Source organism: Phyllobates terribilis, unplaced genomic scaffold (assembly GCF_046119375.1).
Source record: "Phyllobates terribilis strain yellow unplaced genomic scaffold, ASM4611937v1 Scaffold_2__4_contigs__length_985480577, whole genome shotgun sequence".
In the NCBI taxonomy this organism is placed as follows: Eukaryota; Metazoa; Chordata; class Amphibia; order Anura; family Dendrobatidae; genus Phyllobates; species Phyllobates terribilis.
This window is the reverse complement of record NW_027362762.1, coordinates 128,817,618-128,830,689: the sequence shown is the minus strand read 5'-3', so window position 1 is coordinate 128,830,689 and position 13,072 is coordinate 128,817,618.

Genomic DNA, 13,072 nt, shown 5'->3' with positions numbered 1-13,072 from the left:
CCGCCAGTCTGTCTATGGGCAGTGCCTGCCAGCTCGCTTACCTAGAAGCACCTGCCTGTTACCTGCCATGCATGCCAGCTTGCTTACCTAGAAGCACCTGCCTGTTACCTGCCGTGCCTGCCAGTCCGTCTGCCCGGATCACCCGTCAGCCTGCCTTCCGTGCTCATCTGCTGTACCGGTCAGTCCCTGCCTTTTGACCCGTGGGAGTCACCTGCTGTTATATAAAAGGTCGGTTGCCAGAGTAGCACCTGGTCCCTCTGCTCGGTCCTTCCCTGGTCACGGAGTCGATTGAGCCACCGTACGACCTTGGTCGGTCCGAGTTGATACCTAGTTACGCCCCTCTGGTCCTTCCTTGCACCGCAGCACAGTGGTTGCACCACCCGGATCCGTAACAGTTTGCACGAGCCATGGAACCCGGTGGCCCCCAGGCCCCTTCGCTTGCTGACCTGTACCAGGAGGTTTCTCGTCAGAGATCCCAACAGGAAACCATCCTGACCTACCTGCGGTCTGTCAACTCTCACCTGGACATGCTGTCTGTTCCACCTGTGTCCGCCTCGAGTCGAGCGACACTCGCTCCGTCAGCGCCACTGCCTACCAATACCATGCCATTCAGCCTAGGACCCCGGCTTTCTGCGTCTCCTCGTTTTGGAGGTGACCCCGCCTTATGTCGGGGCTTTCTGAACCAGTGCACGCTGCACCTTGAACTTCTGGCACATCAGTTTCCCTCCGACCGGGCCAAGGTGGCATTCATCATGTCTCACCTCACCGGGGAAGCATTGGCATGGCTAAACCCTCTATGGGAGAGAGGGGATTGCCTGGTGTCCGATCTTCCAGCTTTCCTCACTGCCTTCCAGAGGGTCTTCGATGAACCCGGACGAAGGATTTCTACTGCCTCCTCATTGCTCCATCTCCTCCAAGGGAGTCTCACCGTGGGCCAGTATGCCATACGGTTCCGTACCCTCGCTTCTGAGCTTGCCTGGGACAACGATGCCCTGGTGTCCACCTTCTGGGAGGGCCTTTCCGGTCGGATTAAGGATGAGTTAGCCGGCCGGGACATTCCTACCACCCTGGATGACCTGATGTCACTAGCAACCCGGATTGACATCCGTTTCCTAGAACGTGCTAAGGAGACTACCCGGGAGAGAAGATTTCCTCGTCTTGCTCCTGTTTTCCAAAAACCGGCTTCCCAATCAGCAACTCCCGGGCACACTCACCCGAACCTATGCAGATCAACCAGACCAAGATGGTCAAGTCTCGCCAAGAAACACGCCGAGCCGAGGGGAGCTGTTTCTACCGCTCGCCCGAACCTATGCAGATCGACCAGACCAAGATGGTCAAGTCTTGTCAAGAAACACGCCGAGCCGAGGGGAGCTGTTTCTACTGTGGTAGTAAGGAGCACCTGATCCATTCCTGTCGGGTGAAGCCGGGAAACTTCAGTGTCTAGGACCGCTCGGAGAGTTTGTCCTAGGCAAGAGTCCTCTCCGTTCTTGACTTTGTCTGTCTCTATCTCCTGTGGAGAGAACTGCTTCTTTGAAACCGCACATCTGGACTCCGGAGCCGCTGGGAATCTCATTTCCCAGTCCCTTGTAGAGAAGTATCAGATTCCTACCAAACCTCTGGCTGAACCATTGGCAGTCGCTTCTGTGGATGGAGGACTCCTTCCGGTGACCATCTTGCTCGTCACAGAGCCCGTAACCCTGCAGGTGGGAATGCTGCACTCAGAGAGGATCTCCTTCCATGTGCTTTCCGGACCCTCTCACCCTCTTTTGCTAGGTCTACCCTGGCTACAAAGACATAAACCCGTTCTGAACTGGCAATCTGGTGAAGTGCTCCGTTGGGGGCAGGAATGCCATGAGACCTGCCTGGTTCCGGTTCACCCGGCTCGACCTCCATCTACTCCGATTAATTTACCCGGTCTACCGGCACCCTACTGGTCCTATGCTGATGTCTTCGACAAGAAGGAGGCAGAGACACTGCCACCTCATAGGCCATATGACTGCCCTATCGACCTGATACTAGGTTTCACTCCACCCCGTGGGTGTATTTACCCGTTGTCGTTGGCCGAAACCCGGGCCATGTCGGAGTACATCGAAGAAAATCTGGCTAGGGGATTCATCCGGAAATCTTCCTCCCTGGTGGTGTACCAGGATGACATCTTGATCTTCTCTCCGGATCTTCCCACACACCGGAGGAATGTTCGTCAGGTCCTGCTTAGGCTCATGCAGAATCACCTTTATGCAAAATTCGAGAAATGCCTCTTCGAGCAAACCTCTCTTCCATTCCTGGGCTATATTATCTCTAAGACAGGTCTACGAATGGACCCCGAGAAGGTCTCTGCCGTCTTAAAGTGGCCCCGTCCGGAGGGGTTGAAGGCGATTCAGCGATTCCTGGGCTTCGCCAACTATTACCGTCTCTTCATTCCACATTTCTCTTCCCGGACTGCTCCCATCTCTGTGCTCACCCGAAAAGGAGCAAATCCTAAGGAATGGCCGTTTGAAGCGGAGAACGCCTTCCTCTCCTTAAAACAAGCCTTCTCTTCCGCCCCTGTGCTGCACCGTCTGGATAGCAACAAACAGTTCTTTCTGGAGGTTGATGCTTCCTCTTCCAGAGCCGGAGCGGTGCTCACCCAAAAATCTCCATCCGGGAGAATGGTAACCTGCGGCTTCTTCTCCATGCTCTTCTACTCGTCTAAGCGCAACTGCTCCATAGGAGACCAAGAACTGCTAGCCATCAAATTGGCACTGGAGGAGTGGCGTTACCTGCTCGAGGGGACTCTGCACCCAGTGGTCATCTATACTGACCACAAAAACATGGGTTATTTACAGAATGCCCATAGACTCAATCCGCGTCAGGCCCGGAGGTCTTTGTTCTTCACCAGCTTCAACTTTACCCTACATTACCGACCGGCGGACAAGAACGTTAAAGCAGACGCCTTGTCCTGATCCTTCCTGTCGTCCGATCAAGAGGAGGAGCCTATGCATATCATCGATCCCTCCAAAGTGATGAATGTGGCCCCCTTGGACCTGTCTCGTCTCCCACCCGGTAAGACTTTTGTAGCGGTTCCGGATCGTAATAAGGTTCTTCACTGGGGTCATTCATCCAAACTAGCTGTCCATGCTGGCCAGAAGAAGACATTCCTGCTCATTACCCGGCATTACTGGTGGCCTACCCTGCGCCATTATGTGGTAGACTTCGTCACGGCCTGTTCGTCCTGTGCTCGCAATAAGGTTCCCAGATATCTTCCTGACGGCCGTCTCCTGCCTCTTCCCGTACCTGCTGCCCCGTGGCAACACATTGCTATGGACTTTATTACTGATCTCACTGTTTCTGCCGGTTGCGCGGTCATTTGGGTGGTCGCTGACCGCTTTTCTAAAATGGCCCACTTCATTCCTCTGCCTGGTCTCCCCTCTGCATCTGTGCTGGCTAAGGACTTCATCCATCACATCTCTCGTCTCCACGGCCTACCCTTCCACATTGTGTCTGATCGAGGGGTCCAGTTCACTTCGCGCTTCTGGAGAGCTACGTGTAAGCTGCTGGATGTCACCCTGGATTTCTCCTCTGCTTACCATCCGCAGTCCAATGGCCAAGTGGAACGTATCAACCAGATCCTTACCAGCTTCCTCCGGCACTTCGTCAACGCTTACCATACTGATTGGGTGGAGCTCCTACCATGGGCCGAGTTCTCCTATAACAACCATGAGAGCGAATCTTCTTCCAAGTTCTTTGTGGTCTACGGTCAACATCCCCGGATTCCGTTTCCCGTTTCCGCTTCCGTGGACATCTCTGCCGCGGAGTCTCTGGTCAGAGAATTTTCCATTATTTGGGAGGACACTAGATCCGCACTTCTTCAATCCTCCGAGCGGATGAAGAAACATGCTGATAAGAGACGTCTGGATCCGCCTCAATTCCATCTGGGAGAGAAGGTTTGGCTCTCCTCCAAACATGTCCGTCTCAAAATACCCTCCTATAAGTTGGGTCCACGGTTCATCGGCCCATTTGAAGTCCTCAAGCAAATCAACCCAGTAGCCTACAAGTTAAATCTCCCGGCCTCCTTACAGATTCCCAACTCCTTCCACGTATGTATCCTCAAACCAGTTGTGCTTAATTCTTTTTCTGACAATCCAGGTACCTCCCCAGCTCCGGTCTCCGCTGAGGACGTCTATGAGGTAGAGAATGTTCTGGCCACCAAGAGGGTAAGAGGTAAAACCTTTTTTCTGGTGGATTGGAAGGAGTTTGGCCCAGAGGAGAGAACTTAGGAACCCAGGGAGAACATCCACGCCCTGCTTCTCCTTAGAAAATTTATTTCTGGCCTAAAAAAGGGGGGGCGTAAAGGGGGGGTACTGTAGTATCGGCGTCTCTGCCCCCTGACAGGCAGAGACGCCGTCCCTCTTACCTCCGCGCTCCCCGCCCGGCGTCCTCTGGCGCTCCTGCTTCTGCTGCTGCCGGCGCGCGCAGCTTCCCGGGCACTGTGCTTAGGGAACCCCTTCCTTGTATAATGTCCATTCTGTTTTCCAAAACATTAAAAAATGAAATGTAGTTCCCCGACACCTGGAGCACTTATGCAGCCATATCATAAGAACACTGCCACCAACACGTTTCACTATAGGCATCATGCATTTTTCTTTATACTCCTGACCTTTGTGATGCCATGCAGTTTGGAAGCCATCAGTTCCAAAAACATTTATCTTGGTCTCACCAATTCAGAGTATAGAGTCTCAGTAGTCCTCATAAATTTGAGCATGGGCCCTGACAAATTGTAGTTAGGTGTAACACTTGTAAACGTGACTTATTATGGACAAGCCATGAGGTAGAGGAGTCAAGAAATCTGGTGTCAAATACCAAGAGAATTTGTCAAAAACAGAGGGGCAAGACAAAGGAGTAAACAGGTCAGAGTCCAAGGTCAGAATTCCAGGGAGGTAGCGGATCAACACAAATGGGCTAGGCAAATGGATGGTGTGAGGCAGTGAGGAGAATTATATGCGAGGGACGGTATGTATACCCTAGGATGTGCATAGAGGCATATTGAAGCCATTGGAGTGCATTGCAGGGACAGCTGTGCTTGCAGTGAAAAATAAAAGTAAAGTTTGGACTTGGTCAAGCTATTTGACCAAGTTGGATTTAAGAAAACCTGACCTGGGCTTGTAGTTTTGAGTGATGTACAGGATGGCAGTGAAGCGGGTCACTCCCTCCAGCCGGGTCTTACAAGTGGCTCATGGCCACAGATTCCATTTAAACTTTCATCAAAGGCTTGGGTGTGTCAGTGTTTTATTTTCTAGCAGCAGAGGAGGAAGCTCGGCATTGCAAGCCTGTGTGAAGGCATAACACAGGCCTGTGAAGGCAACGTAACTGACGCACCTAGGAGCAAAGCAGCTCTGCCATTGCCCATGGCAGACAGTTTACATGGACTGTTTGTGTTAGATGCATGCCGCTAGGTTCAGATAGGGGTGAGACAGGTTACATGAATTTTTTGGAATCCTGGGGGAACAGTTACTCAGGGCGACCATAGACCATGTGCTGCAGCTTCTCTCAGGCACACAGGGGTATTGACCCTCAGGCACAGACACGTAGGTTGTTTCACTTGCTGACCAGACACACTTGACAAGAGTTTTCATAAACAGTAGAACAGTAGCATTTAATAAGAAGCCGCACAGCCAGTGCAAGTTAAGTCTTATGAGCAATGGGCTCCAGTGACAAACAGTACAGTTTCCTTAGCAGCACAGCTGTTCACAGTCTTCCCAGTAGTACAGGACAGTACAGTTCTAATGTAAAGGCACATTAATGAACACAGCATTCTTTACAGCACAGTAAGATCGAGGAGGGGGGGAGGGTTTGCTGAGGGAGATGATCCCTGTGACACCATTTCTTCCAATCCTTATCTTTCTGCCTGACAATACTCTGCACTGCTATTTCAGGAACTCTACCTGACCTGTGCTTAGCTTCACTCCTGACTTGAATCCTTTTCACTTGCAGGGGCCCTTCTGTGGATACAGAAGACACACACCACCTTTCTCTTCAGCTCCAGCCAGACAGTAAACAACTTCCCCACAATCCCCCTGGGTCTCTGCTAAAACACTTCCCTTCTCCTGTGACTGTGTTAACTCCTCTAGTTGCTGGATGCTTCTGGAGCACAACACTTCCTGTCTGATGTGCTTGTGTTACTTCTAATAGTTGCTGAATGCTTTTAAAGCAAAAGCACTACTTCTGCATGTCACATTTGGACCACCCGACTGCAATGCGGAGGACATCATGCGCATTTAAGTTGTGAGTTTTTGCAAATAAAGACATTTTAAGTTGAACTTTCCTTGGGTCACTGCCTCATTACCGCAGTGTGAACAACGCCGCGCTACAATGGACAAAGGGAAGGTCGAGGGTCAGGCAGTGAAAGATCAGAATAACAGAGCTTGAGAGAACAATCATATAACCATTGTCAGCTAACTAAATAGCCAGGCAATCATGCAGAACGGGAGACATCTGAACGAAACCCAGCAGGCCTGATTTAAATGGGCGACTGGGCTGTCACTCACGATACTGACAACCCAACACGCATAGCCCATGATATGCTAGCCTTCAGTCTCCTTTAAATAATAATCCATCCTGGCAAAATTCTCAATATTCAATATTGGACTCCACATCCAATGTGTCTACAGCACAGCAGGCCTCAGAAAGTTCTGCTTCATCCAGCAAACTTATTGGTCTTCCACCATCACCTGGTAGTTTTTAACCCCTTTACCCCAAGCCTGTTTTTACCTTCAAGACCAGGCCAAATTTTTACAATTCTGACCAGTGCCACTTTATGAGTTAATAACTCTGGAACGCTTCAATGGATCCCACTAATACTGAGAAAGTTTTTTAGAGACATTTTGTACTTCATGATAGCGGTGAAATTAGTTCGATAGGACTTGTGTTTATTTGTGAAAAAAATGAAAGTTTGGTGAAAATTTTGCAATTTTCAAATTTTTAATATTTATGCCCTTAAATCAGAGAGTTATGTCACATAAGATACAGTAGTTAATAAATAACATTGTCCCACATGTCTACTTTACATCAGCACAATTTTTGAAAGATCTTTTTTTTTGTTAGGATAGGAAGTTATAACACACCATTCTAAAAACTGCACCCATCAAGGTGCTCAAAACCATCTTCAACAAGTTTATAAGCCTTTCAGGTACTTCACAGGAATTAATGGAATGGGGAAGGAAAAAATGTTTCCTTTTTTCACAAAAATTTTAAGTTAGACCCAAATTTTTTTATTTTCACAAGAGTAACAGGAGAAAATTGACCCCAAAATTTGTGCGATTTCTCCTGAGCATGCCAATACTCCATATGTGGGGGAAAACTACTCTTTTGGTGCACGGCAGGGCTCGGAAGGGAATTTTTGAATGCAAAATTTGCTTCAATAATCAGCGGATGCCATGTCGAGTTTGGATAGCCCCTGATGTGCACACTTGACAATAGAACACTGTAAGCTGGAATCCTCAGGGAACTTATCTAGATGTGTGGTGAGCACCTTGAACCCCCAGGTGGTTCACAGAAGTTTATAACACTGAGCCGTGCAAATAAAAAAATGTAATTTTTCCCACAAAAATGTTCTTTTAGCACCAAATTTTGCCTTTTCACAAGGGTAACAGAAGAAATGTCACCATACAATTTGTTGTGCAATTTCTCCTGAGCACGCCGATACCCCATATGTGGGGGAAAACTACTGTTTGGGTGCATGGCAGGCTCGGTAGGGAAGGAGCACCATTTGACTTTTTGAATGCAAAATTTGATGGAAAAACTAGCGGACGCCATGTTGCCTTTGGAGTGCCCCTGATGTGCCTAAACAGTGGAAACCCCACACAAGAAACACCAATTTAGAAACTAGACCCCTCAAGGAACTTATCTAGATGTGTGGGGAGCACCTTGAAACCCCAGGTTCAATGTTGAGCCGTGAAAATAATAAAATCACATTTTTTCCACAAAAATGTTTTTTTCCCCAAATTTTGCATTTTCACAAGGGTAACAGGAGAAAATGGACCCCAAAATTTGTTGTGCAATTTATCCTGAGTATACAGATACCCCACAGGTGGGGAAAAACTACTGTTTGGGCGCACGGCAAGGCACGGAAGCGAAAGAGCACAATTTGACTTTTAGAGTGCAAAATTGTCTGGAATAATTAACGGACGCCATGTCACATTTGGAGAGTTCCTGATGTGCCTAAACAGTGGAAACCCCCACAAGTGACCACATTTTGGAATCTAGACCCCCTCAAGAAATATATCTAGATGTGTGGTGAGCACTTTGAACTGCCAGGTGCTTCACAGAAGTTTATGACATGGAGCCATAAAAAAAAAGTTGAAGTTTTTATTGGGAACATTTTACATAACGTTTGGGATCACATTTATCCTGCGCTCTACGCTGAGCACTTACTTTGGGGTTTCCATCTAAATCTCTGAGTGACGTGATTCAGATGAAACCCCCGAGGGATCTATTCACTATAATGAGGCAACAGAGTTACTCTGGACTCCGTCTGACCTCTGTTCAGTGGTATCCATCTTTTCAGAAGTGCACAAAATTGTGGCTGACCTTGGTTTTATTCACGCCTAAAAAGACGGACACCGCCGGATCACAGGTCAGACAACATCCACAGTGCCTCCATCTGCCTCATTATAGGGAATCTTCCAACGTGGGGGTTCTGTCTGAATTATGTATTTCAGAGATTTGCACAGAAGCTGCTGTAAGTGACGTGCCCCCTGGGCCATATTCTTTAGGGGAATACCCGGAGCCGGATCAGATGGGAGTTGTAGTCTTCCGAGTGGCTGTGACCCGGTCCGTGCCCAGGGTGTCAAGCTCAGAGTATGTGGCAGTCCTACAGATGTTATAAAGTTCTTAATGTCGACTACGCCACCCGTTGTATTGCGGTCACTACGGCCGCCGCTGCAGCAGGGTCCGCTGAGGCTGATGGTGTTGGTGCAGCTTTTGATAGTATAACCCCCAACGGGTGGGGTATAGCCTCAGGGGGTCAGGTGCAGAGGATGGGGGTTGTGGTGGTGCAGCATAGATGTTCAATGAAGACAGAGTCGGGTTGTGCAGTTTAGGGTATTTACTTACTGCTGATGTTCCGGTCACTCTAGCTTCAAGTGACCACCCGAGCCGTGCTGCGTCCACCAGGTCCTGGATTCAGCAAACCCCCAAACAAGTCCGGAGCGTGACCCTGAGCTCTCCTTCTGTCCTTTCCTCTGGCCGTCCCCACTAGTGATCCACCTAGGTCCAGCTCCCTCGGGCCTTCTGTTGGGAGACCCTTGGCCTTGGGTTCCCTGACCCTCCACGTGGTTTGCCTTCGGGGTGGATGTGGTGGGTGGCCGTGGCAGATCCTGCCCACGGTCTCCGGTCTCTGGCTAGGGTGTGCTTTTGCCCCCACCAGTTTGGGATCCGGTACCCTATTGCCGACTCTTCACCCGGGGATTGAATTTGGGTTCTCAGAGTCCTCTCTTTGTCCCCTCTGGGTCTTTCTTGCTCCACTCTCTCACTCTTGCTCTGGGGCTGCTCTGCTCTCTTCCTCTGACTTCTCACAGACTGACCCTGATCTAAGATGGTGCCCACCTTATATACTCCCTCTATGTGTGAGCTCAGGTGACCAGCACCCAATGAGCTCCTATCTTTACCCAGGCTGCTCCCCCTATCTGCCCCTACACTACTTGGGATGTACCACCCCCCTCCCACTCCAGCCAGGAACAGACTCGGTCGTACCTGCACATTTCTAAGTGGGAGTACCGTTGGTCTGCTCCTCGGAAATGGGATGTGTGTAGTGCATGCAGCCTACCGAGCTCAGGTCCACACTCCATCCTTACCCGGGAGTGGAATATCACACCTCTGGGTTGAGGTGCAATACCCCTGTAGCAGCCGAATCCTCAGGGTGCTACATTCCCCCCTGGTAAATCACAGCACGTCCTCGGGCTGTAAGAACAAAACACCACAAAACATACAATTTTTTTTCATAAACAACATAATACAAACATATAAAACATATATTAGCAGCATCATCATAAAACTTTTCGTAATAACATTCTCGTCGCCTCTGGCTCCTCCTCCGGTCACTGTGCAACGTGTGTCCGGGAAAAGTGCGACAGTCTCTTAGAAAAAATGGTTTTCCTATAAAACCGGTAGGGGGCGCTTTAAGACGCGCAACTATATACAAGGGATATGGCCGCTCTCAGTCCTCGGCCAGGTAATGGGAATAGGGATGACCGCTCTCAGTCCTCGGTCAGTGGGATTTAGGGAAATACGGGTAACAGTTCACACTTGCTGGTCCCAACGGGGACTATATTTAGCAACAGTAACAGTTTCAGTTCACGGTGCCCCGACGGGCAACTATATACAGCTTCTGCTTCGCTGTACTTAACGACGGCGTCCTCCTGCTCTTGCTTTATGGTTACCTTTGGCTTCAGACCCGTCCGGGTCCTCTTGCTCTTCCTCCGTCAGACGATGCACATGGAGGGCGTAGGGTCCTTTGGCACACTTGTGCCGGGTGAAGGTGACCTCGTCCCCGATGTAAAGGTCACGACCTCTGTGTCCCTCCGGTAGGTGGGACTCAACATCTCTCCTCGTCACGAAGACGTCGCCTAGGGTGCGGTGGTCTCGGATGAAGCCCCACCCATGCTGCATGTTAAACTTGATCACAGTCCCGGTGGTGCGGGGACTATGCGCTGCACGGGGGTCTCTCCTGGCCCGGCTCTTCTGCTCCGCGCTCCTTATTTGAGCTTGCTGTTCCCGGACCCGCCTCTCTCTCCGCTCCCTCTCGAAGACCTCGAGCTGTTGGCGGCAGCACTCAGCACGCTCCGCTGCAGCTGCCCGAGTCTCCTGAGTGAACCCCATGAGATCTTCTCCGGTGGGGTCCCACTCAAATTGGGCCTCTTCTAGCGGGGGCGAGATCCTCTTAACGGGCTTTGGAGCCGGGATCAGGGGTTCACACATGGGCCTTGCCCTCTTTTGGAGCTCTTGTTCGTAGTACTCCCTGGGCCAGACAAAGGGCTGCCCGTCCGGCCATGTGTGTTGGGCGAACAGATCTTCTCCCAGATGCGGCACTCTTGGTCTTATGGGCGCGGTGGTGTTAGCGCCCGGGTTGCCCGGGCCTTGCGGCCAGGCCTGGGGTATCTGGAAGGTGAAGGGCACCGTAAGGACGGCGGCGCCCTGGGCTACTTGGCCCTGCGACCAGGCCGGGGGCTCCGCGGAGGTAGGGGGCGCTGTTGGTATTGCGGCGCCCGGGGGTACTAGGCCTTGCGACCAGGCTGGTGGTACTTCCTGCTTGGTCACGCTCGGGGTCGAGGCGTGTGACGTCACAGGGGTCGCGGCTCCCGTTTGAGGCCTAGTCTGCGGCGGTGACGTTGCAGCGACGGGCACGGCAGGATAGACTTCGGGCTCTGCGACGGGGAGCTGGGGCAGGTACACGGTTTCCCGGTTTGGGGTATAGACGTCCCCTTTACCTGCCTCCACTCGTTCGGCTCCCTTCTCGGCGCCGTCTCCGGCCTTGAGTCCTCCCGCGCCATCCTCAGAGGCGGTCTGTCTCCTCGTCTTGGGTGGCGTGCTCCGCTGACGGGTCTCGGTCTGCTGGGCCATCTCTCGGCTCCACTCCGCCAACGTCTCTCGCTGCACCCGGGCCATCCTCCTTGCGAGGCCCTCCAGAGCGGTCTGCGCACACTCCCGATCTCGGGGGAGCTGTGCTAGGACCTCCACTAGGCCTAGTGGGGTCGTTGTCCAGCAGGCTCCTGACCAACGGGTCGGTGCTGCTCTGCTCTCCTCCTGTTGTCTCCAGCAGGCTCCTGGCCAGCGGGCCGGTGCTGCTCTGCTCTCCCTCTTCTGTTTCTAGCAGGCTCCTGGCCAACGGGCCGGTGCTGCTCTGCTTTCTCGCCATCTCCGGGTAAGCTCCTCCGATACTCTTCTCCAGGCTTCTTGCCTCCGGGTGCGCTCGCTCCAGACTGCTCCAAGCGACACCCATCTTTGTTCTCTCCTTCTCAGTCCTCCCACTTCGAGGGCGGTCCCGGGGCCACTTGGTGATTGTCAGCTCCAGGGGCAGTTCTTTCACGCTGACAGACACCTCTAGCATCACAGTCTCTGTTGGTGGGGGCGGTTTCCACTTTTGGCGCCATTTTCGGTCCTGGCCCACGATGGGAGGTGGCCTCTTGCCACCCTCCGGCACGCCCATAATGGCGTCCGCTCTGACAAGGCGGGAAACCTTTGGAAATGGTGGGAATCGTCTCCCAGTGGCGGGAAACTCTGCAGATGGCGGGAAAACGCTGTTAATGGCGGACAACCGGCGGGAATCGACCTGTGACGGAGTCCGATGGCGGGGACCCTCCGGAACCGGCAGGAGACTTCTTTTTGAGGTAAACTTGTTCTTTTCTTCAGGCACGCAGTACCCGGGTGTTGCGGGCACGTAATCCTGCCGACTACGCCAAAGTTGACGCGCCCCCTGGGCCATATTCTTTAGGGGAATACCCGGAGCCGGATCAGATGGGAGTTGTAGTCTTCCGAGTGGCTGTGACCCGGTCCGTGCCCAGGGTGTCAAGCTCAGAGTATGTGGCAGTCCTACAGATGTTATAAAGTTCTTAATGTCGACTACGCCACCCGTTGTATTGCGGTCACTACGGCCGCCGCTGCAGCAGGGTCCGCTGAGGCTGATGGTGTTGGTGCAGCTTTTGATAGTATAACCCCCAACGGGTGGGGTATAGCCTCAGGGGGTCAGGTGCAGAGGATGGGGGTTGTGGTGGTGCAGCATAGATGTTCAATGAAGACAGAGTCGGGTTGTGCAGTTTAGGGTATTTACTTACTGCTGATGTTCCGGTCACTCTAGCTTCAAGTGACCACCCGAGCCGTGCTGCGTCCACCAGGTCCTGGATTCAGCAAACCCCCAAACAAGTCCGGAGCGTGACCCTGAGCTCTCCTTCTGTCCTTTCCTCTGGCCGTCCCCACTAGTGATCCACCTAGGTCCAGCTCCCTCGGGCCTTCTGTTGGGAGACCCTTGGCCTTGGGTTCCCTGACCCTCCACGTGGTTTGCCTTCGGGGTGGATGTGGTGGGTGGCCGTGGCAGATCCTG